This window comes from Nycticebus coucang, chromosome 1, assembly GCF_027406575.1.
Source record: "Nycticebus coucang isolate mNycCou1 chromosome 1, mNycCou1.pri, whole genome shotgun sequence".
Taxonomy (NCBI): Eukaryota; Metazoa; Chordata; class Mammalia; order Primates; family Lorisidae; genus Nycticebus; species Nycticebus coucang.
This window is the reverse complement of record NC_069780.1, coordinates 27,918,446-27,945,114: the sequence shown is the minus strand read 5'-3', so window position 1 is coordinate 27,945,114 and position 26,669 is coordinate 27,918,446. Positions and strand designations below refer to the sequence as shown.

Genomic DNA, 26,669 nt, shown 5'->3' with positions numbered 1-26,669 from the left:
AGAAAAACAAACAATGTTATGAGCATGTGCATCACATATACATATGGGAGCTCTCACAGATGAGTAACTCAATGGATGGTTGGAACTTGGGCTTAGATAGTATCTAAACAAGAGCATAATAAATTTTAAGGGAGGGACAAAAAAAGGAAGAGGACTTTGAGTTTCTCTTGCAAACTGCAGGAAGGTAAATAAATGGGAGAACGAAGGGAAGACAAGCTGGTTAAGTTGGTTATGTGGAGTCCTTTGGTACAGTTTCCCAGCTGGTAAGGGTCTAGAGTTATCTCCAGTAATTAACTTGTGTCCTTCTTGGTAAAGATAAGGGGGGGAACCTTCACAAATGTATGTCCTGTCTTCAGGCAAACAGGGGGAGAGCAGAGGACTTTTCTTATATCTGCATTTTCTCAATTGCCTTCAGCTCAAAATAATCAATATGCCAAAGTGGCATATGTTGAGGTGGCATATTCTCCTCCCCTTCATATTTAACAGTGTTATTACAGCACTGTTCATAATAGGGCTAAATTGGATAAAGCCTAAATATACATCATATAGAAACTGATTAAACAAAGCATGGTATGTGCCCACCATGCAATACTCAGCTGTATCTAAAAAGAACAAAATAGATGATAATTATTGATATAAATATCGAAAAAATGAAAAAAGCACACTTCCCAATATTCAGTATGATTCCCTTTATGTTTAAAATCCAAACTATAGATATATTTATAGAAAAGAGCTGAACGCTATAAGCCAATCTTAAAAGTATGTTTGGGAGGGGAATCAATGTTGTTTGAATCCCTCACTTTATACATTTTTGTTTCATTTTGACAATGGGGGTTATTAGTGTATTACTTGTATCCATATAATATTTAAGAGCTTAAGTCAGGTGGTATCTTAGTGAAGGACAAAGTACAATGGGGCAAACTGCCCAAAAGCAGGAAGCAGGCCCACCTGGCCCTGAATGAAAGAGACTCAATAATTACAGAACTGGTAACATTTGCCCAAGTAAACACAGGGAAATACCCTGAGATTTCTAGTGGAATAAAAGGCAGCGGGGGCGGCACCTGTGGCTCAAAGGAGTAGGGTGCCAGCCCTATATATCGGAGATGGTGGGTTCAAACCTGGCCCCAGCCAAAAACTGCAAAAAAAAAAAAAAGGCAGTGGGGAGCAAACTTTTGAACCAGAAGAGAGGTGAGTGCAGTGTGGTGTCACCATTCCAAGCCACATTCTGAGGCGTGGGCAGCAGCATTGGGTCAATATTAAATGTGTAATATCTTAACAGATCTGGACCCAACACCAGTTCTTCTCTTGGCTGCCTGTGTATTACCTGTGTGATAAAAAGGATACTGTAAGTTAGAAACAAAATATTTATTTAAAAAGTGTTATATGAAATAAGGAAAAGAATTCCATGAGATTATGAGAAAAGAGGGAAGAAAATTGGGAAAGGGAACTATTCGGTTTCTAAACCTGGCTCTGTGGTGTAGAGACCAAATAGTGAAAAACTAAGTTAACTACCCTCATCAATAAATTAAAAAGTCTAATTTAAAGTATCACTTTCTAGCTCATTTTGAAACATATGAAGATCTGGAATGCAGGCCTGGCATGGAAATCACTCAAAAGGACTCTGAACCCTTGTCAGTGTCAATTGTTTTTGAGTGCTGGCTTTCCTAACTTTTATTTTGTGCACGCACAAAGACTCACAAACTTAAATCCCCATGGACTTCTTTCTCAGAATATTTTTAAATGCATAAATTAAAATATAGAGAATTATGAAGGACATCAACTATATCGCAATTCAGTTCTGCCCATGCCCCTTTTGGGTGTCAAGGCCGAGAGGGTCAGTTGCCATTTCCACTGAGCCACCATCATTGTGCTTCTGACACACGGCTTGTCTCTCTCTATTTTGTTATCTGCCTGGGACTTGTAGGCATTTGAATTTATCCTTCTTTAGAGAAATTCACAGAAAGAAACATTAAGAATAACAAATTCTTGCAGCCAAGATCCCAGTGTGGCATAGAGAAAAGAAAATAGTCTTTTAAGTCATATACACCACCTTGCTGTATGATCTCATGGGATTTACTTAATCTCCTTAAAGCTCAGTTTCCTCATCTGTAAATGGAGATAAAGAATACGACCTCATCTGGCTGTTCTAAGGATTGACTAAGACCATGCATTAAAGTAGAGTGGTGGATCCCAGCATGCCATCGTAAATGCTAGATATAATCATTCTGTGAGGTCTTGTTCTTCAGCTGCAAAATAGGAATGGTAACACTTGTGAAAGTTAACTAGGATATTTGGAAAAGCACTTTCTACTTTCTGGCTTAGAAGCTAATCAATATATTTTGGTTTTCTTTTCTCTTTCCTGAAATAAATGCAAAAGAGAATTTTAGTGTATTTGTTCTGATTATGGTAGAGCAGGATTTGAATAAAAGCATTCAAATGACACCAGAAATAACACAAACGTGACTGGAAATCAAATACTGTAGAACCTCCACAACTGACCACCTCCTTCAGTTGACCTAATTTTCATAGAGCAGACATGCACCACATCCATGTATCAGTACAGTAGGCCTAGTTCCTGATGCTGACCACCTCCATATGTTGACTCCGTATGTTATAGTTTGTTACAGTCCCTTGGGTGGTCAATTTACAGAAGTTCTACTATTCTTAGAATCAACTCAAATATCCTTCCACAAAAGAGTGACCACCAAGGAATTCATGGCCTTTATGTACTAAGAGAGGAACAAAAGTTATGAGAAATGCTCTACTTCCTTTTGTGATTTTGCTGTGCTAATAGAAAAAAATTAGTTTCTCAAAAAATGGTGAGAAGATGAAAGACAAAAACAGTTACCACAATTTTTTTTTTTTTTTTTTTTTTTTTGTAGAGACAAGAGTCTCACTGTACCGCCCTCGGGTAGAGTGCCGTGGCGTCACACGGCTCACAGCAACCTCTTAACTCTTGGGCTTACGCGATTCTCTTGCCTCAGCCTCCCGAGCAGCTGGGACTACAGGCACCTGCCACAACGCCCGGCTATTTTTTGGTTGCAGTTTGGCCGGGGCTGGGTTTGAACCCGCCACCCTCGGCATATGGGGCTGGCGCCCTACTCACTGAGCCACAGGCGCCGCCCAGTTACCACAATTTTTTAAAAAAGAAGAGGAAGGTATAAAAATATGAGTGCCACTACAGCAGAATCCTTCAGAGGATGGCCTCTAGAGTTTGAGTTTCAGCTTCATTTCTTTTTATTAGCCTCAGACAAGTAACTTAACCTCTCTGTGTCTCACTTTTGTGCTTTCTCTGCACCTCATTTCTGTCTTTAAAATGGTTAAAATGGTAGTAGCTATCTCTCTGAAGTATTGTGTGTGGCAAATGAGTTAGGTTAACATGTCTAAAGCCTTTGTAACAGGGTCCCAAACATCACATTCATGAATGCTTTGTGTAAGCATTTATCATATAAGGCAAATTGTTTCATAAATGTCATAAAAGGTAAAAATTCAGATCCCTTATTCTAAATATCAGAGACTAGAAGTATATGTTACAGATATGTCAAAATGTTCTCAAGCAGAATACTCAATGGTGACCCCGATAGAGAAGACTTTTTATAACAAATATTACCCCCACTCCCAATCCCAGTAGTAAAAATGATACATATATATATAATAAAAATTCAAAGAACAGCTTTCCCTGGTGTGATCCTTCCTGCGCAGCTGCTCTTTGGAGCAGTGGTCTTTTACCTCCATCCACCTCTCTCCCACCTAAGTGTGTGCCACCACCCCACGGAAAATTCGATGGATGTAGACGGGAGCCCCCTGAAGTCTCAGAATTATCTTTTTGCTTGTGAACTGAAGGCTGACAGAGATTCTCATTTTGAGGGAAAATTATGATGAAAACGAGCACCAGTAATCTTTTAGAACAGTCAGTTTAGGGGCTGGTGCAAAGGACACATTGCCGTTGTTTAACAGAGGCAGTGACTGATGAAGGCAGTCCTGTTGAGGTAACACTGGCGACCTTGAAAATGTCTGTACAGCCAACGGTTTCTCTTGGGGGCATTCGAATTTATCCTGATTTAGAGAAATTCACAACCTGTGGTCTTACGGTTGAAGGTGGTTCAGGACCTGTGCCTGTCTTTGGGCAGCACTTAGTAGCTGTGGAAGAAGATGCAGAGGAGAAGGATGTGAAACTCTTACATATGTGTGGAAAGCGATCTGCCCTGGATGGGGTAGCAAGGTTCTATAGAAAAAAGTATAACTTGCTGCTGCTGCTGAAGATGATGAAGAAGAAGATGATGACAATGAGAATGAAGAACATGATGATAATAATGATTCTGATGATGAAGAAACTGAAGAAAAATCTCCAGTGAAGAAATCTGTACCAGATACTCCAGCCAAAAATGCACAAGAATCAAACCAGAATGAAAAAGATTCAAAATCATCAACACCAAGATCAAAGGTAAAAAATTCTTCAAAAACCAGAAAAAAACTCTTAAAATTCCAAAAGGACCTGGTTCTGAGGAAGACATTAAGGCAAAAATGCAAGTCTGAGAAAAGGTGGTTCTCCTCCCAAAGTGGAAGCTAAGTTCATCAATTATGTGAGGAATTGCTTCCTGATGACTGAGGGACTATTCAAGATCTCTAGCAGTGGAGGGAGTCTCTTTAAGGAACTAGTTTAAGGCCAGGCCTGGTGGCTCACGCCTGTAATCCCAACCCTCTGGGAGAACCAAGCAGGCAAATCTCTTGAGCTTGGGAGTTCAAGACCAGACTGAGCAAGAGTGAGACCCTCCCTCTACTAAAAATAGAAAAATTAGGCTCTGCACCTGTAGATCAGTGGCTAGGGCACCAGTCCCGTACACTGGAGCTGGTGGGTTCGAATCCAGCCTGGGCCTGCCAAACAACAATGACAACTACAATCAAAAAATAGCCAGGCATTGTGGCAGGCACCTGTAGTCCCAGCTACCTGGGAGGCTGAGGCAAGAGAATCGCTTAAGCCCAAGAGTTTGAGGTTGCTGAGCTGTGACACCACAGCACTCTATTGAGGGTGACATAGTGAGACTCTGTCTCCAAAAAAAAAAAAAAAAAGAAAGAAAATAGTTTAAACAGTTTGGTAAACTTTTTCATTTCTATAACAAGCAATATCTGGCCATCCTGTTTATAATGCACTATAATGTGTAAGCCACTATGTTTATGCCAATTTGTTCCAACAGCCATGGGAAATGAATGCACCTACTAATCTGGGATAACCACCAGTATATGTAAACATTTTAATGTATAATAAATAATTGGTGTGTGCATGGTTTTTGAATAACTAGATTTTTGAAAGCAAAGTTTCGTAGGGGGCTGCTTTGGAAGCAGGAAAAGTAAAGAGAGAAGGGAATTAATGCCGGTTAGGGTTCAGTTAGCAAATAAGGAAGCAGCAGTGTCTTAAGAATTGCCACCTGCAGATGCCTGAACCAACCACAGCCCCACAGGAAAATGCTGTCAGTGGTACCCAGATGTCCAGCACACAGCTCATGGGATGAACAAACACTTCAGAATCAAACTTGTCAGAATTAATTGGTAATAAGTTGAGTTATTCATGACAACATGCCAACTGACAAAAACAGAGCCCCTTTTATGTTGAATATAGCTGAGACTAAAGACATAACACTTATCCTGCCTCATAGGACACTTCCTCCTTCCAGCTCACTGTCCTCATTGCCCAGCTGCCAGACTGTCCACCATTTCCACCTCTGGGTCTGGGTACAGTGCTGTTTAAGCACACAGGAGGTCTCCCTTTCTTTGTTTTAATCTCTTTTTAGACAAGACAGGGTCTTTCTATTTCGCAGGTTGTGGTGCTATGATATGGTCATAGCTCACTGCAACCTCCAGCTCCGGTGATCAAGTGATCCACCTGTCTCTGCTTCCTGCGTAGCTGAGACTATAGACACATGCCCCTGTGCCCACTATTTTTTGGAGAAATCAGGTTTCATGTTACCCAGGCTGGTCTCCAATTGGGCTCAAGGGATCTTCCTTCCTTGGCCTCCCAAAGTACTGGAAACAGAGGCCTGAGCCACCATGCCTGGCTAATCTCCTGTCAGGCTCTCTGTACACATGGTCTCAGTCTCCCACCAGGCTGTAGGAGTCCTTCTCTGATCCTAGCCAGGCTGGGACACATCATGGTTCCTCCCTAGGGTCTCTTCTGTTTTCTCTCCTTGGGGTTGAATCCTTCTTTCTAGTACTGCATTTTCTCATTCCAGATTCTGACAGATTCACACAATAACAATAGCATTTCTTGCAACGCCAGACACATTTTCTTTTTACCTTTGGGGTACTGAACTTCTAGGTCTCTTTTCATACAGGGCTTGGGCTCCCTTGAGATGCCAAGAACTTTGGGTACAGATAAGACCATCCCAATAACACAAGGCAAGTGGCAAGTATTTTCGTTTAAGTAAAAGGAAATGAAATATTGGAAGCTGCTAATATTTTAAACACTGTTCTAAGATGTTTCTAAATAAACTTGCTGCAAACCTGCCAAGAACAGAGGAGGGTGTGCAGTGGATGCTGCAGAGGTGCAAGAGAGCTACAGGGAGGTAACAAGCGTGCCAGAGGAGGGGCACAGGAAGATATTTATTCCTATGATGTTCAAGATGACAGGAGACCCTGAAACAGACAAATGAAATTTTCTCCTTATGTTCCTCTATGACACAATATACCCAGAGAAGATGTCGATGATATGACCTGAGTCTCATGCTCAGCTGGTGAGGGAACCAATCAACTGACCAGCACAGAGAAATAAGGGTCTCAGGAAAGATGTTTAAGAGACAATCTTGTGAAGGTACAATGGTGATCGGAAGGTGCTGACAGTGCTTAGTTATTGGTAGCTGACGTCCTTCTGCAGTAGATTAAAAAAAGATGCAATGAAGAGCAGTATACTACTGGCTGGCTGTTGAGTGCTTGCCACCTGCCAGGCACTGGGTGCGTGCTCTATATACATGACTTCATTTAATAAACCTGTAGAGCAGCCCTGTGAGGGATGTCATGCAAAACAGCACTCAAGATGCTCTTCCTTGTCTCAGCCTTGTGGTGATAAGTCCTATGTTATCTTCTGCCCAAGAAGGTACAGGTGGAACCAGTTCCTTGCTTCAAATTAACAGAATATGACATAGGAGATGGGATGCCATGTTTTGTTTTATTTTATTTCAGATCAATATGAGGTTACAATTGTTTAGGTTACATTGTTTTCATTTCTAAGGTAAAGTTCAAGTTGTAGTTGAGCCCTTCACCCAGAGGGCGAGCTGAACTCACACTGTGCACGTCAGGTAAGAACCCACCCATTGCCCTCTCCCCCCCTCTTGCTAGACTACACTTGTGCTTTCTTTCTTTCACGTGGGCTTGTAGTTGATTATGTATTGGTTTCATATTAGTATTGAGTACATTGGATATTTTTTTCCATTCTTGAGATTCTTGACTAAGAATGTGTTTCAACTCCACCTAGGTAAACATAAAAGATGTGAAGCCTCCATCTTTTTTATGGATGCCATCCCTTACTTAGGTTACTTTATGTGGTAAAAGTTACATGATTATGTGATGTTATTTAAGACTTCTGTTTAGCAGACTGGAGTTGGAGACTCATGGGCTTAAAGACATGGCCGTCCCAGAGCACCCCATGTGGCAGGGAACCGCACTCTCTCACTACCTCCTAGAGTTCAGGGCAGCCTCCAGCCAAAAGCCAGAGAGCAGCTCAGATCTTCACTCTCCAGCTGCAAGGAAATGAATTCTTCCAACAAACCAAAGGAGCTTGGGAACATATTTTTCTCTAAACTTTTGACCCATAGAAACTGTGAGATAATAAATATGTGCTGTTTAAGCTGTTGAGTTTGTGGTAATTCATTACATGGCATTAGAAAAGGAATCTAGCATACACTCTGCACATAAGGAAAACGGAGTCTGGAACTCGGTAACTTGCTAGGAGGTGGTAAAGCAGGTGTTCAAATGCAGGCTGCTCCCTGTGTGGCTGTGCATTTAATCCTGGTACTCTGCCGCCTCCCTGTAGCCAGGGCCCAAGAGATAAAGAGCATTGAAAGTGTAAGAGTGGGGGATGCTTTAGAGAATCTTGGGGTGCCATTAATATCTGTATGCTGCTCGGAGGGAGTGAGGCAACAGAAGTTGAGACATAAAAATTAAAATGTGGAAAAAATATTTGGGGGTAGGAAGGAACTGGAGTAGGAAGCCAGAAAAAAATTATCCACATGTCCTCTGTGCTGGGTTTGGATGGGGCCTGGGGACACAAATCTGTGGAGGGGATGTTATTTTAGTGAAGCACAACCCAGTTAGTGGCCCAGGTACCCAGGGAGAGGACTTAGAACTCTTTCATTTCTACTTTAAGAAGGCAAAAGGATAATAACAGAAAGCAAGTTTTGAAGAAAGATTTGGAAAAGGGAGTGTTAATCTCGAGTTTTGCTATGGGAGACAGGCTGTGAAAGGATACTGGGAGAAGGCTGGAGGCTGAGGGTAAAAGATGGAAAAGAGAAAATCAAGAAAACGTCACAAGAACACTATCACTAGGATCACAGCTCTAATGTCACTTTATTAGAGAAGACTTTTCTGACCCTCCAACTACATCTGGTCTTTTATTCTCCCTCAGCCATTCTCCTTAACGTTCTTCACCGCACTTAGCACTTGCTTAAGAAATAGATAAGCTTCCTTCCAGATCTACATTTACATTCAAGGATCTAAATGTAGACCTGCCATTTGATCCTGCAATTCCTCTACTAGGTGTATACCCAAAGGACAAAAACTCATTTGGCAATAAAGATTATTTGCACCAGATTGTTCATTGCAGCTCAATTCATAATTGCCAAGTCATGGAAGAATCCCAAGTGCCCATCGACCTATGAATGGATTAATAAATTGTGGTATGTGTATACCACGGAATATTATGCAGCAGTAAAAAAAAAATTGAGACTTTACCTCCTTTATGTTTACATGGATGGAGATGGAAAATATTCTTCTTAGCAAAGTATCTCAGGAATGGAAAAAAGTATCCAATGTACTCAGTACTGCTGTGAAACCAATTTATAATAACTCACACTTGCACATGAAAAATGAAACACAACTTTAGGCTATGATGAAGGAGGGCAGGGGAGGGTGAAAGATGGGGAGGGGATGGGAGGGATAGTAGGGGATAGTAGGGGGACCACAACTATGGAGCACACTGCAAGTACAAGTAGGTTCTATCATGTGTAGAACACAAATATCCTAATGCTATAATTGAGTAAATGAGATGAAAGCTATGCTAATTAGTATGATGTAAGCACTCCAATTTGTACAAATAATCAACTCACCGAAATGGGCATAAATGTATTTATGATCTATGTACAAAAGACTTAATAAAAAAAAAGAAATAGATAAGCTCAAAGGGCCTTCGCATAGCTGCAGCTAATGAAGCTTTCAGGGGCCAAGGACAAACTTTGGACCAAAAGACAGAGAGAGAGGTTAGATGAAAGATAATACTGGGTCTCTGAAAGCTCTGAACAAATTGAAGAATGACGGAAAAGAGATCCCAACAGTGTGGATGAAATTATCGATTGAGTGGAAGGGCAGAAGAGACAGGTCAAAGACGCAGAGCAATCTGGAAGGATCAGATGCATTCTGGAAAAAACAAGATTCTGCTCCATGAAAGGAAAATAATTAAAACTTGGAAATTCTGTAGTTACAGGAAATGGCTATAATGTATGTATGGAAAGTTCTTGGTAATTTAGGAAATGTACAAATATCGTTTGTGTATTTAAATACTTGCTTCAATAGAAATTTGTGAAATTTTGTACATAGAACTTTGAAATAAAATATATAAATGTAAGGAATGTTTTTGTTTATTATCTCAGAAGTGTTATAGCTCAACAAACCTTGAGACATGGGATTCTTTTTCTCACCAAATACTGTAAGTTAAACAACAAAGTCCTCAGGACAGGAGTTGCTCCTTAGAAGTGACATGAGAGAAAACAAAGGCACCAGTTGTCAACATATTGCTTGCATTTTTTTCTGAATCATCTATTAATATTTTTGGCATCAACTCTATACTTCAGTTTTCAGTTCTTTCTCAAATGTACTCCATAACTATTAAAGAAAGAATCTGTTATCAGGCTCTTAAAACAGTGCTTGTTTTAAAACCTAGTAAACAGCTCTATCAGTGTCTGTTAAATAAATGCCTGATACTAAAATACCCATCCTCAAGACTGAATTTAACTTTCTGTATGGTTTTCTTTTTTATTTTATTTTATTTTTATTTTTGCAGTTTTTGGTCAGGGCTGGGTTTGAACTCGCCACCTCCAGCATATGGGACCAGTGCCCTACCCCTTTGAGCCACAGGCACCACCCTGGTTTTGTCATACTCAAAATCAACATGGGTAACAGTATGAAATGAAACTAATGATTCACAAAAATAAGTGTGGTGTACTGAGTGAGTCAGTACATTTATTCAAAAAAGAGTTAAATGACTCATCTTCTTATAAATTTATTCTATTTTTTTTCCTTCACACTTTTCTTCCCCCTTCAGGTGATCTACAAATACGTCTAAACAAAACACTGGGAATTTTACCCTAACTCTTTTAAGGACCTCACCAGAAAGATAACCCTTCCCTTTTTGTTTATGAGTGATCACTCTCCCTTGTCCTTGACAGAAACATGACCAATAAGTGTTTATTATTCAGGTTTCTATGTTTAATTTATTGCTCTAGAACCACAGGATGTCTCTGGAAGAATATGGGGTCTCTTATTCAATATTACTCTTGTCACTAGATGAAGCAGGTCTAAATTTATGTTTCTTCTATTCCAGATCTCTAATTGACTGCATGAAAAATCCTTCTGGTAAACTGTGGGAAATTTTTCACTTCCCAGTTGATGCTGCCTGAACTACATTTAGAACTTGGTTGATGTGCCTCCTGCCTTGTGTTTCTCTCTCTGACCTCTAGTTTAAATCTCACATTTTCGACTGTTCCCCAGAGATTTGTGGGGCTACCTAAAGGAAAGAAAAGGAATAGGGAGCCTAAGCAAGCAGGATTGTATAGCTCTCACCCATTTTGGCCAAAGCAACTCTTCTTCAGACTTTGGACTTCTGAGTAAGATTATTTTTAAAGGTTCTTCAACTGAAGAGCATGTAAAGAAAACATTGGCTCTCCTGCCAGCCACTAAGTAATGCCAAACACTTATGCTTTTGCGGACCTGTCCCGATGCTCACCCCACCCTGCTGGGCCCCATGCTGTGTTGATCCTCACGCCTCCTTTTCCAGTCATGAATCCTCCCTGGGTTAAAGGCCTCTGTTCAGTTTCCTTCTGGCCAGCTCTTTCTCTCTACAGTATTCCATAGGAACATCATAATCAATACGTCTAAAATATCTCATTACTTCACCCCAAGCCTGTTTTCTTGATTTTCCTTTTTTCTTCTGAGTTAATGGCTCTAACTTCCCTCTAGTTACACTAACCAGAAACCTGAGACTTACTTTTTTCTCTCCACCTAGAATCAGTCACTGGGTCTTGTTGGGGGGTCTCAGAGACCCCAGTATAGCTCCTTTGTCTCTGGCACTGTCTTCTTTTCCCTTCCTACCCTGTTCCCTATCTGTCCCTAACAGGTCTGACAGATTTTTACTTGTGATTATATGTTCTAATCTGTTCCTTCCTCTGCTTTAGTACTTTTTTTTTTTTTGAGACAGTCTCAAGCTGTTGCCCTGGGTAGAGTACCTGGCATCATAGCTCATAGTAACCTCAAACTCTTGGGTTCAAGCGATTCTCTTGCCTCAGTTTTTCTACGTTCAGTAGAGATAGAGTCTCACTCTTGCTCAGGCTAGTCTTGAACTCGTGAGCTCAAGCAATCCACCCGCTTCAGCCTCCCAGAATGCTAGGATTACAGGCATGAGCCACCACGCCTGGCCAGTACTTTAGTCTTAAAAGTGGGCTACCACTATCTCTCATCTGGGATATTCACAGATAAGGAAAAAGAAGAGAGAGAAACTGGTAGCGAGGGATAAACTGGTCTTTGCCACCCTCTCACCCTGTGAGAATGGTCTGCAATGCAGAGCTGAGCTGGAAACTCATCTGATTAAAATATTTTCTTAGTTTTTCACCTCATGCAAGGTAAAGTTCAAATTCCTAAACCTGGAATCAATGCAAAAGTTATCCTCCACTGGCTAGGACCACACGAAATAGCCATTTCTGCAGGTCAAAATGGTTGAATAGAAGAATGCTTAGTGCGTGGCCTAAAGCTTCTCTGGCTGATCTAGTTCTTGCTTTGTCACAGGGGTTCCCCATCTTCTCTACTGGCCTGATCAATTTCTACACGTCTTTCTCATCTTTGTTCTGGTGGACATTTCCTCTAGATCAGCGGTTCTCAACCTGTGGGTCACGACCCACAGGAACTGTATTAAAGGGCCATGGCACTAGGTAGGTTGAGAACCACTGCTCTAGATCTCCTCCGAACTGCTTACTGGTAAACAGTCCCTATCATAGCCTCAGCGTTGCAGTGATCAAACACTCTGTCTCTATTCCAGTCATCCCCAGAAGCCCGTCATGGATTTGAGGGATCTTTGTGTCCCTCTGCCTGGCAGAATGCATTCAGTTTGTTGAACTAAACTGAATGGAATGGATCAAAACTACCAAGTTGTATTCTGATTCTTGACACATAATGATCTCTGATAAATTAGACGGACTCTGGATTTCATAGTTGCATTTGAATTCCAAAACTCTGAGGCATTTGAAGCTGGTCAATGTTTTCATGTGCTAATAAATGTGATTTGTGGTATGAAGCATTAATTAAATGAACAGATAGCTTTGAGAATTGAAGTGTAGGTTAAACCAAAGGCTTGTACTTATACCCACAAGATTCATTTCACAGTAACTGACTTGAATAAAAGATTCCTAGAGTTGTAGGAGAAAAGCATTTTTAGAGTATAAATAACATAAACTTTCATTTCCAATGCGCAAAATTGCTTTTTTCCTGAATCCTTTCTTTACATACAGATCTGCATAGATGAAGACGAGATTATTTCATCCTTCCTTCTCCTCAAAAAACATACTGAGAAGATTGTAGGCAAATACTAATATGAGTTTAGATCAAAAATAATTCTCAATCATGATTATAGAAACCCAGCTGTGAAACTATACATGGTGTGAGAACAGACAATTTAATTTTGGGCTGTTGGGGGAGGTGGGGGAAGTTTTATTCATGTCAGGATGGACTGTTCCAAGATAAAGCTCTCCTGCCTGGTGGAGAGGTAGACACCAAAGCAGGCAGCAAGTCAGCTAGTGGGTCACACAGTTGTGTGGGGCGCCTACAAAAGGGCTCCCCAAGAGGAAGGCAGCAAATTCATCTGCACATTCATTGTGTGGCCAGGGCTGCCACACTGCAGGCTGGAAATAGGTGAAAGCTCCACATATTCAAAGAACTACAGTGAAACAACAAAAAATAGCAGGCTTTTATGGGAGGTAAATATTAAGCACCTCTCCTAGATACCGTGCCAACCGAGGGCTGTCATGAAGAAAGGCGCACCGCGGCCTCCTTCCCTGTCCTTTAAATGCCACTCGTAGCTGCTAAGCCATCTACGCCAAAAGTGAGTGGACCTCCTCTCCAGGACAGCACTAGGCTTGTAGCCAACAGGAAAGGTTTTTTGATAGTCAACACCCCCCACCCTTGCACCCCACAACCCAGGAGAGGGGAAATTCAAGACCGAGGAGGAGGAGGCAGGCCTGTGCAGAAGCTGCATGAGGATACCAGGTTGTAACACAGCCTGCTCTGAAAGGGCTTTGCATCCTGCAGAGGGAAGCTACCGTGGAGGCTGTGTAGCATTCCGCGGCTCTCACTGCAGTGTACAGCCTCCCTACAGAGAATGCTGAGTTTTTCTCCTCTCTTCCCCACCTTCCCTCCTATTTCAGAGTTGTGTGGCCCACCAGAGGAAGCAAAGTGAACTTGCTAAACGCAGTTGCCACTCGTGGTTTCATATCCATCCATCGGAGCCCATGTGTGTCCCCATTCTCCCTTTATCTTTGAGTGTCTGGGTTACTCTGCATTTTCCTTTTCCTTTCTGGTCTTCTTTCTTGTAATGATCTGGAATTGCTTTCTCTGGGCCTTGACCGGAGCTTTTATAGCTACTTTTTATATGCTCTCTGCTTCTGGTAACCATGGGGTGGGGGGAGCGTGTTGTGTGTGGTTTAGCCCCCACTCGCCATGAGGAATTTACAAACATTATTTACTCTTACCTACTCATTACCCAATTTTTATTCTCTGTATAACTCATTGAGTTGGGTATTATCCCCATATTTAGATAACGAAACTGTGAAAGAGAAAGAGGGTTTGATTAATACAGTCAACAATGAGCAAAGCTAGAATTTAATCCATGCTGTGATCTCAGGCTCACGCCCCTTTTACTTGACAACTTCCGTTATAATTAGTTGCATCTTATTTCCCTGCAATATCTCCTTTTGTTCTTCATTGCTCTAAGTTAGCCTCATTTACTTTTCTTTCCTGTGTAGCTGGGTAGTATGTCTGTGTGGCTATTTCCAAATGTGACTTTCTGTTCTGGCTCAAATTCAGAGTATGCTACTACCTAGCATTCTCAGAGAATGTTTCAGAATATTTTCCCCAGACCTTTATAGAAAGACAAAATATCCAGGCTTGGTGCCTGTAGCACAGTGGTTATGGCGCCAGCCACATACACCCAGGCTGGAGGTTTGAATTCAGCTCAGGCCAGCTAAAACAACAATGACAACTGCAACAAAAAATAGCTGAGCATTGTGGGGGCTGCCTGTAGTCCCAGCTACTTGGGAGGCTGAGGCAAGAGAATCACTTAAGCCCAAGAGTTTGAGGTTGCTGTGAGCTATGACTCCATAACACTCTACTGAGGGCAACATAGTGAGACTCTGTCTCAAAAAAAAACAATAAAAAAAAATCCAAACATTCTTTGTGAGCCTCCTCTAATTTTGATGTTTTCTATGACTCTGAAAACCCTTAGAATTTGTCCTGTTCCCTAATCACACAATCTTTATAAAAACTGTTATTCTTCTCTATAACAATGTGCTGGCAAAATACAGATATGTGTTTTAATGTCCTTGAACTGACCTCCCCTATCTTTCAAGGACATCCATTTGATAACTAGTTTACTAGGAAAGTTTTCAGATTGTTGCAGCAGGAATATCAAGAAAAAAAGAGTTAGACTTTCTTTTCTAGCAACCAAAATAGGAGTTTGCAATGTTGGTTTTGAAAGCTAGGCATTTTGGAGAAATAAAATTTTAAGAGTCTCATGCTTTACCAACTGAGTTATCCAGGTGACCAAGAAAAAAAATTTTTTTTAATTCCTTTATCTTTACTTCTAGGATGTGAACAGCCAGGCCTAGCATACTTATCTATAAAGATTTGTGCAAGAAAAGTTCTGACCTGATGCAGAAAGAAGGAAGGGTGGACTAGGGAAGAAGAGAGGTGTCAGAGGGTGACAGGGTTACAATTAGTAACGGATCATCCAGAGGAAGCCACCTGCCTGAGCGCAGGGGGGCACTGGAAGGCTCTGAGAGCCTGTGCCCATTTCCAACTAGATTCAGAGGGAGGTACAGAGGGACCAGCAGGAGTGAGTTAAGGAGGCAATACCTCAGCTTACACAGAGCTCTGATGGAGAACAAACGTGGCCAGGTATTGAGGGCCTCATTGGTCTGTACAGCTTCGGGGTGGGAAGAGGAGGCCTCCCACCATGATGAACTTGAAGATCAATGACCATCAAGCAGTATTTCAGTATAAAAGTGTACTTTTACACTTAAGTATTAAGCATAAAAGAGTATTTATCCAAAAAGTTAAATAGGACTCATTGCAACTTAATATTCATAAAAGGAAAACAACACCACTCTTCATCCCCTGCACCCAGACAGCCACTTTTGCCATCTTCTAACCCTCCCGCTTTCAATATCGTCCCCTTCTCTCCGTAGCTCTTACTCCTGCTTGCTATCTGCGACATGCACTTTTTCCTGTGGTTCTTACCATTTGCTGTCCACTTGCTATCTTGAGCACATTCGTCATTTGTAAAATGGAGGTAATGGAGATACGGTCATGTGCCACTGACATCTTGGTAGTCGTGGTAACTCAGCAACACCCTACCCTCCTGTTTCTGGTGATGCTGTGTAAACAGTCCTTCTCTGCTGTCTGTCAAATAAAATTATAGCACACACAATTATGTACAGTACGTAATACTTGACAATGATAATAAGTGACTACATTACCAAATTACGTATTTACTATACTATTAATATAATTTTTGTTATTTTAGTGTGTATTTTTCTACTTATTAAAAGGTAACTGTAACCAGGGGTGTCCAACCTTTTTTTTTTCTACAACACATTGAGTTGGCTTGGGCCACACATTAAATACACAAACACTAACACAAGCTGATTAGGAGGGGAAAAGGCACATGTGTACTTTTCGTGATCTCCAACACCACTGATAAGCAAAAAAGTCCTCTGAAAATCAGCATTCAGCAGGCCTGCCAGCCATAGGTTGGACACCCTTGTATAAACCAGCCTCAGGCAGGTTCTTCCTTTAGGAGGTGTTCCAGAAGGCATTGTTATTACAGGAGACAAGAGCTCAATGCAAAGACCTTCCAGGGGGACAAGAAGAAGAGATGGAAGACAATGACGCCAATGACCCTGACCCTGTGTAGGCCGAGGCTAATGTGTGTGTTTGTGTCTTAGATTTTAACAAGAAGTTTTAAAAGATTAAAAAATATATTAAAAACAGAAAAAAAGCTTATAGAATAAAGATATAAAGAAAAATATTCTTTTAACAACCACTGTGTTTTAAACTGAGTGATATGGCAAAATAGTCAGAGTTCTAAAAAATTTAACATTGATAGAGTAAAGAAGTTACAGTAACCTAGGGTTAATTTATTATGCAAGAACGAAAAAAAAAATTTTTTTTTTTTGAGACAGTCTCACTTTCTCACCCTTGGTAGAGTGCTATGGCATCATAGCTCACAGCAACCTCAGACTCTTGGGTTCAAGCGATTCTCTTGCCTCAGCCTCCCAAGTAACTGGGACTACAGGTGCCTACCACAACACTCGGCTATTTTTTGAGATGGGGTCTCACTCTGGCTTAGGCTGGTCTTGAACCTCTGAGCTCAGGCAATCCATCTGCCTTGGCCTCCCAGAGTGCTAGGATTACAGGTGTGAGCCACCACGCCCAGCCCAAGTAAGAAAAATTTTAAATAAATTTATTGTAGCCTAAGTGTACAGCATTTATAAAGTCTCTAGCCGTGCACACGAATGTCCCTGGCCTTCATATTCACTCATCACTCACTCACTGACTCAGCCATGACAGCTTCTGGGCCTGCAAGCTCCATGCAGGGAAAAGTGCCCTATACACTTGTACCATTTTTTATCTTTTAGACCACAGTTTTGCTGTACCTTTTCTATTTTTAGATATTTTTAGATATATGGTGTTCCAGTTGCCTACAGTATTCAGTACAGGTTTGTAGCCTCTGAGCAATACATTATACAATATAGCCCTGGTGTGTAGCAGGCTGTACCATCTAGGTTTAAGTACCTCTATATTTTTGTACAAAAAATAAAATTGCCTGACAGTGCATTTCTCAGAATGTATTGCCAGCAGTAAGCAATGCATAGTGTACACTTACCGCTGTACACTTACTAGAGTTCTGATACAAATATTCTCCTAGACACATATTTGCAACAAATCCTTATTTCCTTAGGTTATATGGCCAGAAGTGCAATTTCTCAAAGTACAGAAACATCTTAAAACTCTGAATACATATTTTATAAAGGACAAACACATTTTAAAACTTTGAATATGTATTCTCAGATTCTCCCCAGTAAGGCTGAATTTAAGATTGAGGCTTCTGGCCGGCGTGATAGCCTGCACCTATAATCCTAGCCCTCTGGGAGGCCGAATGGAGCTCAGGAGTTTAAGACCAGCCTGAGCAACAGCAAGACTCCATGTCTACTAAAAATAGAAAGATTATCTGGGCACTGTGATGGGCTCCTGTAATCTCAGCTATTTGGAAGGCTGAGGAGGAGGATGGCTTGAACCCAGGAGTTTGAGGTTGTTATGAGTTAGGCTGATGCCACAGCACTATAGCCTGGGCAACAGAGTGAGCTTCTGTCTCAAAAATAAAGTAAAATAAAATAAAAAGACTGAGGTTCCTTTTAACAAATTCTCCACTACATATCCTTCACCATCCTTGACAATGCATCTATGTTTCACAGCAAGAAAAAGTTCTTCCGTGAATGAAGAAACCCCACCTAGAACAAAAGGTCTGACATTTGCCTTTCCAGACAGTGAAATCTGAGAAGCAGGGAAGGAGGTGCTCAGCTTACCCGCCTGTGTTTATGACTTTCAACTGTCATGATTTCCATGATGTTACCGATGCAACGTGTGCTTTCCTTGTAAAGCATTTTGAAAAGGCTCCCCTTAGAGAGATCATGCGCATTTTAATTGGTGAGCATTCTACACCATTATGTTACATCCCTAACTGAAAATGACCTTAAAAACAAAAACCTATTACCTTGAAACTCCTCCGGTCAGGAGATTAGTTCTCCTCCACACGTGGATTACCATGGCTACAACTTCCTTGGGGATTATTGTCAGGAGCAAGAGCAGTCTGCTTCCAGCATGGAAAGATCGAAAGCCATTCGTCTATAAAACTTAATTTAGAAACAACCTGCAAAAGATAGTTAGCAACTAATGAAAGTTAACTGAGCCCTCTCTGGGGATGATTCTCCTGGCTTGCCTGTAACTGTGCAAAGCCTTTTTTCTGCATCTGTTACACCCGGGAGGCCAGAGGAGTTAAGAAAGCCAACGTGAGACAAATAGAGTCAGCTATTCTGCTGTATTCTTGCTGCCCTACTTAGGAAGGGAGTTAAGTTCAGTCACAGATTTTTTTTGACAGACATGTATGGTCAGTCTCTCTAAACTACAACCCCATGGAAGAGTAATGACCAGACTCAGTTGTTTTAGTAATAGTTGTCTCTTGTCAAACCTTGATGCAGGAACATATTGAGCTATAAAATCACGATGACTTCTTGGTCATTGATTTACATATTTTAAAGAAATTCCTATATTAGGTTTCCTTAGTGGTGTAAAGAATGGCTCAATAGTATTGACATTCTTAGGTGAATTAGTTCAACAAATGTAAGTATATTTCTCTCAAACAGCTCAGGCTTGAATAAGAAATACAATGTAAATAAATAGCTAAAACACAAGGGACAGAATGAGAGTTGCCACAAGAGACACACAGACTAAGTATGACAGCATTTTAGAGGAGAGACAGATGACATCCAACAGAGCACAAAAAGGACAGTTTGCTAAAGAAAGAAGTGCTCCACACAGCTGTGGACCTGATGAGTTGAGCATGGAAGTGTGCAGGCGGGAGCTGTCTTCTTCTTCTTTTTTTCAATATGCATAATATTTTCTTTCTTTTTTTTTATTAAATCATAGCTGTGTACATTAATGCAATCATGGGGCACCATACACTGGTTTTATATACCAATTGACATATTTTCATCACACAGACGTCTTCTTTTTGATTAACACGTGGGATGTGTGAAGGGCAGTGGAGGATAGTGGTGGGATGCCATTAGGAAGCTACAGAAGCCACAACTTGAAAATATAAACTGTCATCGTTGTCAGGACCTTCGATCTGGAAGGGTTTATTGCAGCTTCTTCATTTGACATCTGAGGAAAATGAGGCCCAGAGACGTGAAGAGCACTGTCTGAGGTCACAAAGCTGGTTAAGGAGCAAAAGAAAAGTAACCAATGGAATTGAGGGTTTTAAATGTCTCAAATCATAGTTAAATTTAACAAAAGATAAAACTAAAAAAAGTCTTCATGATATCGAAATTATAAATAAATTATCTATTATTTGAAGCGATAATAGGACAGCAGTGTGCTAAGGGTTAACAAACATGTTCCTACTCTTCTCATTAACTCCTGGAATTAGCCTTGTTCTTTCCATTTAATTCATGAACACAATAAAGCTGGAGGAAGTTGAACAACTAGTTTAATCTCACACAGCTAATGCCTGGCAGGGCTGGACCTAGAATTCATTCCCTGACCACATGCTTTTCAGTGTTAACCTTATGCCTCCCCAAATATTCCATATATTACTAACGGCTCCTCACAATGTCCAAGTGTATTTTTTTTACTACCTAGAATTCTAAGTATCTAGAATACACCCTTAGTACCTAAAGACAGTTATTGGTGACTTCTCAATATTAATAATTAAGTTTAATTAATTAATTAATAGGCAAAAATTTGTCTTCATGGAATTTACATTTTAACAAGATAGTTTCAAAACTGTAGATAGATGACACTTCATTCATTTTTCCTACTATAATACAATACCTGAGACTGGATAATTCATAAAGAACAGAAATTTATTTTTTTTCATAGTTCTGAAGGCTACAAAGCCCAGTATCAAAGCACCAGCAGATTCAGTGTCTGGTGACAGCTGCTCCATGAGGCACTTCCAAGATGGCACCATCTCACCGTGTCATCACATAGCACAAGGTGGGAAAAAGGGACAAACGCTGTGTCCTCATATGGCAGAAGAGAAGGAAGGACCAGGCAGGTTTCTGAAAATTTTTTTACAAGGGCATTCATCCCATCCATGTGGATTCCTCAGGACTTAATCACTTCCCAAAGGCTCCTTTTCTTAATACCCCATAATAAAAATTAAATAAGTTTCAACATGAATTTTAGAGGGATACAAACATTTAAACCATAGCAGACACTAAAAACAAACTTGTTGATAAGTTCTTAAAAAACTTTTTGTTGGAGTATAGCTCACTGTTTGTATAACACACATACAGAGAAATTGTATAAATCGTTAAGTGTACATTTTAATACATCTTCATAGTGTGAACACTTCCATGAAACTAGCACCTAGACCAAGAAATAAGAGTATAACCATGACCCCAGAAATCTCCTTTTACTCCTCCCCCCAGTCATTATTCATTCCTTAAAAGTAACCACTCTCTTGACTTCTGACATCTTCTCTCTTCGGGTTTTCACCTTTATGGAAATGAAATCATGGAGTTCATTTCATAAACTTGCTACGGTTTTAATACACCCTCCAAAAATTCTAGTATTGAAAATTTAATTGCCACAGTATTAAGATGTGGGGCCTAAAAGAGGTGATTAGGTCCTGAAGGCATCCCCTGATGAATGGAGGACTGCCATTATTTTGGAAGTTGGTCAGTTATTATGGAAATGAGCTCCTGATAAAAGGATTAAAGCTCCTTTGACCCCATCCCTTCTCTGCCTTGCACACTCACTTCCCATGTGATATCTTCTGACATGGGATGACCCTCCCCAAATGCTGGCACTGTGCTCTTGGACTTTCCAGCCAAACAAAATTCTTTATAAGTTATCCAGTTGGAGGTATTTTGTTACAGCCACAGAAAACGGACTAAGACACAACTCCCTTGTGTATAGCTTCTTCCACTCGTGTTTGCTTAATCTTGTTGCTGTATAATATAGCCCATTATGTGAAATCCATCATGTATTTATTCATTCTGCTGATGGACATTTTTAGCAAGTTCTAGATTTTGGGACATACGTACGTAGCTTTTTGGAATAAGCCCAGGAGTGACATGGCTGGGTCAAAGGATATTCTTGTGATGCTGAGGTTCAGTTTTAATTGATACAATCACTTTAGAAAATGGACAGCATCAATTTACACTTCCAGTAGTCCTCTACAACATTGCCAATATATGATGTTGTCTACTTGCTACATTTTAGTTGTTAGGATAAGTGTGGAATGCATCTCATCGTGATTTTAATCTTCACTTCCTTGATGACCAATGAAATTGCACACCTTTTAATTGCATGCTTATTAACATTTGCATGCTGTCTGGCTTAAAGTGCAATTAAAAATTTTTTCTGCAATTAAAAAATTCTGACGTTTAAAAATATACTGCAGAATTGTAAATAACTTGTTTCATCAGAGACACTTTAAGTTTTATTAGCTTATTGTAACACACACACACACTCAACAAAGAAGTCAGAAGACTGGAGAATACAATGAGGTTGGTCCCAAGCCAAGTTGTTTACTAAGCACAAATTGCCTCTGAGATCCTTTTCCCTCACCTCTTGGGCGTTCGTCCTTCCTACTGTTCTGTGATGTTACAGCCTCAACGACTCGTCCCTACCAGCCTCCTCTGATTCCGTATCAGGGTCAAGCAGAAGCTGCATTTAAAGTTACCATTGCTAGGTTTCTCTTTGTACTTTGTTCAAGCTAGGTCTCGATTTGAATTTGAGAGTAAGAAGAAAATAGAGGTATTTTTCACCTTAAACGATATTTTGCTCCGCCGTTGTTGGAGTCACGGGCAGGTTCCTCGGCTGTCTATCCTCAAGAAAGGAGCAAATGGCCTTCATGCCGCGGTGTTATAACTCAAAGGAAGCAGGACTCAAAGAGTTCGCTGCAGAGTCATTTTTAAGTCAGGAAGAGAGAGAAGGAACTTCCACGCAGTCACCACAAGGAGCCAACAGCAGGCAGCCAATGAAAGGCGGAGCGCGCTGGGCACAGATCCTGACGTCGCCCCGCCCCAATCTCCACCCGGCCAATGAGGTCTGTTTGTTTTCAATCCTTCTGATTATTGGTTGTTTCCTCAATCCTTAGTATCAGGGATCCTCAAACTGCGGCCCTCGGGCCACGTGAGGCGGTGTGATTGTATTTGTTCCCGTTTTGTTTTTTTACTTCAAAATAAGACATGTGCATAGGAACTTGTTCATAGTTTTTTTTTTAAACTATAGTCCGGCCCTCCAACAGTCTTAGGGACAGTGAACTGGCCCACTGTTTAAAAAGTTTGAGGACGCCTGGTTGGTTCTTGATCCTGGGAAAGTCGGAGGAGAAGTCTCAGGACCTACCTTCGAGTCTTGTATCAGCCACCTGCAGTTTTAATAGTGATGTTTAACATTCAGCTTAAGTTATATGAGCTGTGAGGAAAGGTAAAATATTCTTCCTACAACAGTCTTACATGAAGTATAAGACTTAATACGGGACTTATACGTCTATGGTGTGTGGTCGAGTGAGTGTCAAGGAACGGGACAGAGTCCCACACAGGGTTGACACTGGACGGACAGTAGCCTATGTGGGATAGAAAGACCATCCACAGGCTGAATTAATGCACTAACAGCAGGAGAATGCCAGAGGTGAGCGTGAGAGCACGAACCCACTAGAAATTGATAGAAGTCTTGGGAAGGGTGTTAGAACTTGCACAAAATGTGAGTCAGGTGTTAGAGTCAATCTTTTTTTAGCCCTTAGGGGAATAAGGTAGCCTTGGTTGATAACTGAATTACACATTATTGCCTTCAACTATCGAATAATTCTTGATTAATTGTTAACAGATAAGCTGAGACTTGTTGATAAGAAGATTTGGTCTTCATTGCCAAGCTGAGAAAGCTTAGGTATCTACTAAAGGCAAATGGGGAGACATTGCAGGATTTTGTTCATGAAAATGACATAAAACAGAATGATATTTCAAGAAGTTTAGTTTGGCAGCAGAAAAACGAACAGTTCCTAGATTTGATGGGAATACCTATTAAAAAGTATATTAGTTGTGTATTGGGGCATAACAAATTATTCGGAAATTCAGCAGCTTACAACAGCAAGTATTTCATAGTTTCTGTAGTTCAGGAATCTGGTTATCTGCAGGATTCAGCTACTTAAGGGTTTTGGGAGGGGAGCCTCAGTAGCTCTGCGGCTGGTGCCAGAGTACTCCCTCAGTTCCTTTGCCACGTGAGCCTTTCTGTGAGGCAGCTTGTGAGATGGCAGCTGGCGGCCATCAGAGCAAGCAAGAGCAAGATGAAACCAGAGGCGTTTTGTTACCTAATCTCTGGAGAGAGGTCCCATCTTCTGTGCTGTGTTCTATTCGTTGTGACATACTCTGTTCATTTGAAGTGAGATGCCCAGTCTGCACTCGAGAGGAGCAGATCCACAAGGGCATAAATACCAGAGGTGGAGAAATCTTTGGAGGCCAATTTAGAGGTTATTTCAACCCTGCAAGCTGGAAGTAGTGAAGCATTGCAGTAGCTGGTTCCTGTTGGCATGGATCTAGGGGAATGCATGAAAATGCAGACAGAATTAGAATCGCCAGGACTTGCAAACAGATTGGCTGTGGAGGATGATTGGATGAAAGGAGTCAAGCCTGACTGATTGGGATGCTTGCTGGGGGAGTCACAGAAAGAAGAAACACATGAGGAGAAGCAAATTTGGGAGGAATGTCAAGTAATGAGAATAGGTTTCAGCAGACTTGGCATTAAATAATCAGGAGGGAAAGAAATGAGCGTTCTTCTGGCTCCATTAACTTGTAGCAGCTGGTGTAGGAGCAAGAGCGTGTGGACTGGAGACAGACAGTCCTGGGTTCAAATAACAGCTCTCCATCACTTAGGACCTCTGCCCCATGGGCAAGCCACCCTGAGGCTCAGGTATTCTGCTAATGCGGAAGCCTATTCCTACCTCTCTAGGTTGTTTTCAGGGTTCCTTGAGATAATCTATCTAAAATTCCTATGCAGAGTAAGTGCTCATAGATAGCCCGTTTCCCCGAAAATAAGACAGTGTCTCATTTTAAGGTGTGCTCCCAAAGATGCGCTAGGTCTTATTTTCAGGGGACATCTTTTCTTTCCTGTTAGTAGGTCTTATTTTCGGAGGATGTCTTATTTTCGAGGAAACAGGGTAGTAATGAGGATGGTTCTCCTATGTAATCTCAAAAACAAGGATGAACAGTAGTTATGGTGCCAGCCACATACACCAAAGGTGGTGGTTTTGAACCCAGCCCAGGCCAGCTAAACAACAATGACAACTGCAACAAAAAATAGCCAGGCATTGTGGCAGGCACCTGCAGTCTCGGCTACTTGGGAGGCTGAGGCAAGAGAATCGCTTCAGCCCAAGAGTTTGAGGTTGCTGTGAGCTGTGACACTACAGCACTCTACCAAGGGCGATAAGAGAGACTCTGTCTCAAAAACAAACAGACAAAAAAAAAAAAGGGGGGGGGGATGAAAATTCCCTTTGTCAGCATCGCCTTACAACAATTGAATTGTATCATGTTGCTATGATTACTTCAACAGCTGCCATAAAGTTTATTTCTCATATATGTACAGCTCAAAATTAATATATATACACACATATATGGAGAGAAAGATAGAGAATCCTACTCTTAATATCCAGCTAGAATTTTATTTTTAATAGCTTCTCCTTTTGTTCTATAGAAAGAATAGAAAGGAGGAAAAAGGAGACTAGAGTACATTTGACATCTTTGAGTCCTGGATTTTTTTTTTATTAGTGATGTAAACTTTGGGGGCTCCAGCTTCCTCATTCATAAAAAATGGGGACGGTCTCACCTGCCTCATATTCCTATATAGAGAATGGCTGAGAATTATACAGGGAGAATTTGTTGTCATCCTTGTCTTCCTGTTGTAACTTAGAGGTTAGGGCCTTGTCGTTGTATCTGCCTACCTAAGCATCCAGAGCAGGTGTGCTGTGAGAACTCAGCAGCGCCTACAGATTGGCAAAATGGGTGAGTACATGGGGCCCAACAAGGGCCTGCAAGTACGCCACCCTGCAAGTGCTGATAGGTAAGAAGCCAGTAACTCAGAGGATGGTCATCTTTACACTATTTTGTCAGCAGTTCCAATATAGTTCCTAACTTCTTCTCATTTTAACAATTTCAAATACTTCCACTGAGTTTTAGAGATTCAGAATTGGCAAAGAGTTAACAGTAAAGTATTTGAAAGATAAAAATACTTCAAAATCTATTTTGAGATAAAGATAGATGTTGATTTAATTTGTCTTCTTTGTTGTTCCATAAATCTATAGCACTGCAGAATTCCACAGAGCTTGGAATTTCACATGTTAATTTCCCTACACAGTTTTCAAGTAATATTGGAATTCTTTAGCAGTTGACAATTGCTAATTTTACTTGAGTGCTCAAACTGTGCCAAACAATATATTTTGCATTTATTAACTTGCCTAATCTGCACCCCAAGGCAGTCAGGTGGGTACTATGACCCCTTTTTTCAGATGAGAAAACTGAGGCACGGGGTGGCCTTCTTGGAAATCATGGAAGTGACAGAGCTCAGTGTTGATGGCTAGGCAGCCCAGCTGCAGAGCCCACACCCTTAACTACCACTATGTTAAATTTTAAGTTCCAAATGAATGTTTTCAAAGTGTGATCTGCCAGTTTTTCAGCCTCAGAATCACCTTGAAATGATTTTGTGGGGGGAGGATGGGCAACAGAGTTGCTCTGTTGCCAGGCTGGAGTCCAGTGATGTGATCATAACTCACTGTAACCTAGGACTCCTGGGCTCAAGCAATCCTCCCACCTCAGCCTCCTGTGTAGCTAGGACTACAGGCCTGGCTGATGTTTGTTTGTTTGTTTTCAATTTACTGTAGAAACAGGATCTTGCTTTGCTGCTCAGGTTGGCTCAAACTCCTGACCTCAAGTTATTCTCCTGCCTCAACCTCCCAAAGTGCTGGGGATTACAAGTGTGAGCTGGGCCATGCAAGTTTTCTTAAAAGATAAATATCTGTGCTCCATTCCCACCTATTGAATCAGAGGACCTAGAGGTTGACCCTAGAAATCAGAATTTTAGCAAGGATTTCATATTATTCTAATCAATGCTAAAGTTTAAGAGCTACCGTATGTTATAATACACAA

The 26,669-nt window shown here is 41.0% G+C and overlaps 1 pseudogene; it reads left to right on the top strand.

The window, feature by feature from the left end:
* The first annotated feature begins 3,636 nt into the window (after nucleotides 1-3,636).
* On the top strand, nucleotides 3,637-4,536 carry LOC128590127 (nucleophosmin-like; annotated as a pseudogene).
* Nucleotides 4,537-26,669: the final 22,133 nt, after the last annotated feature.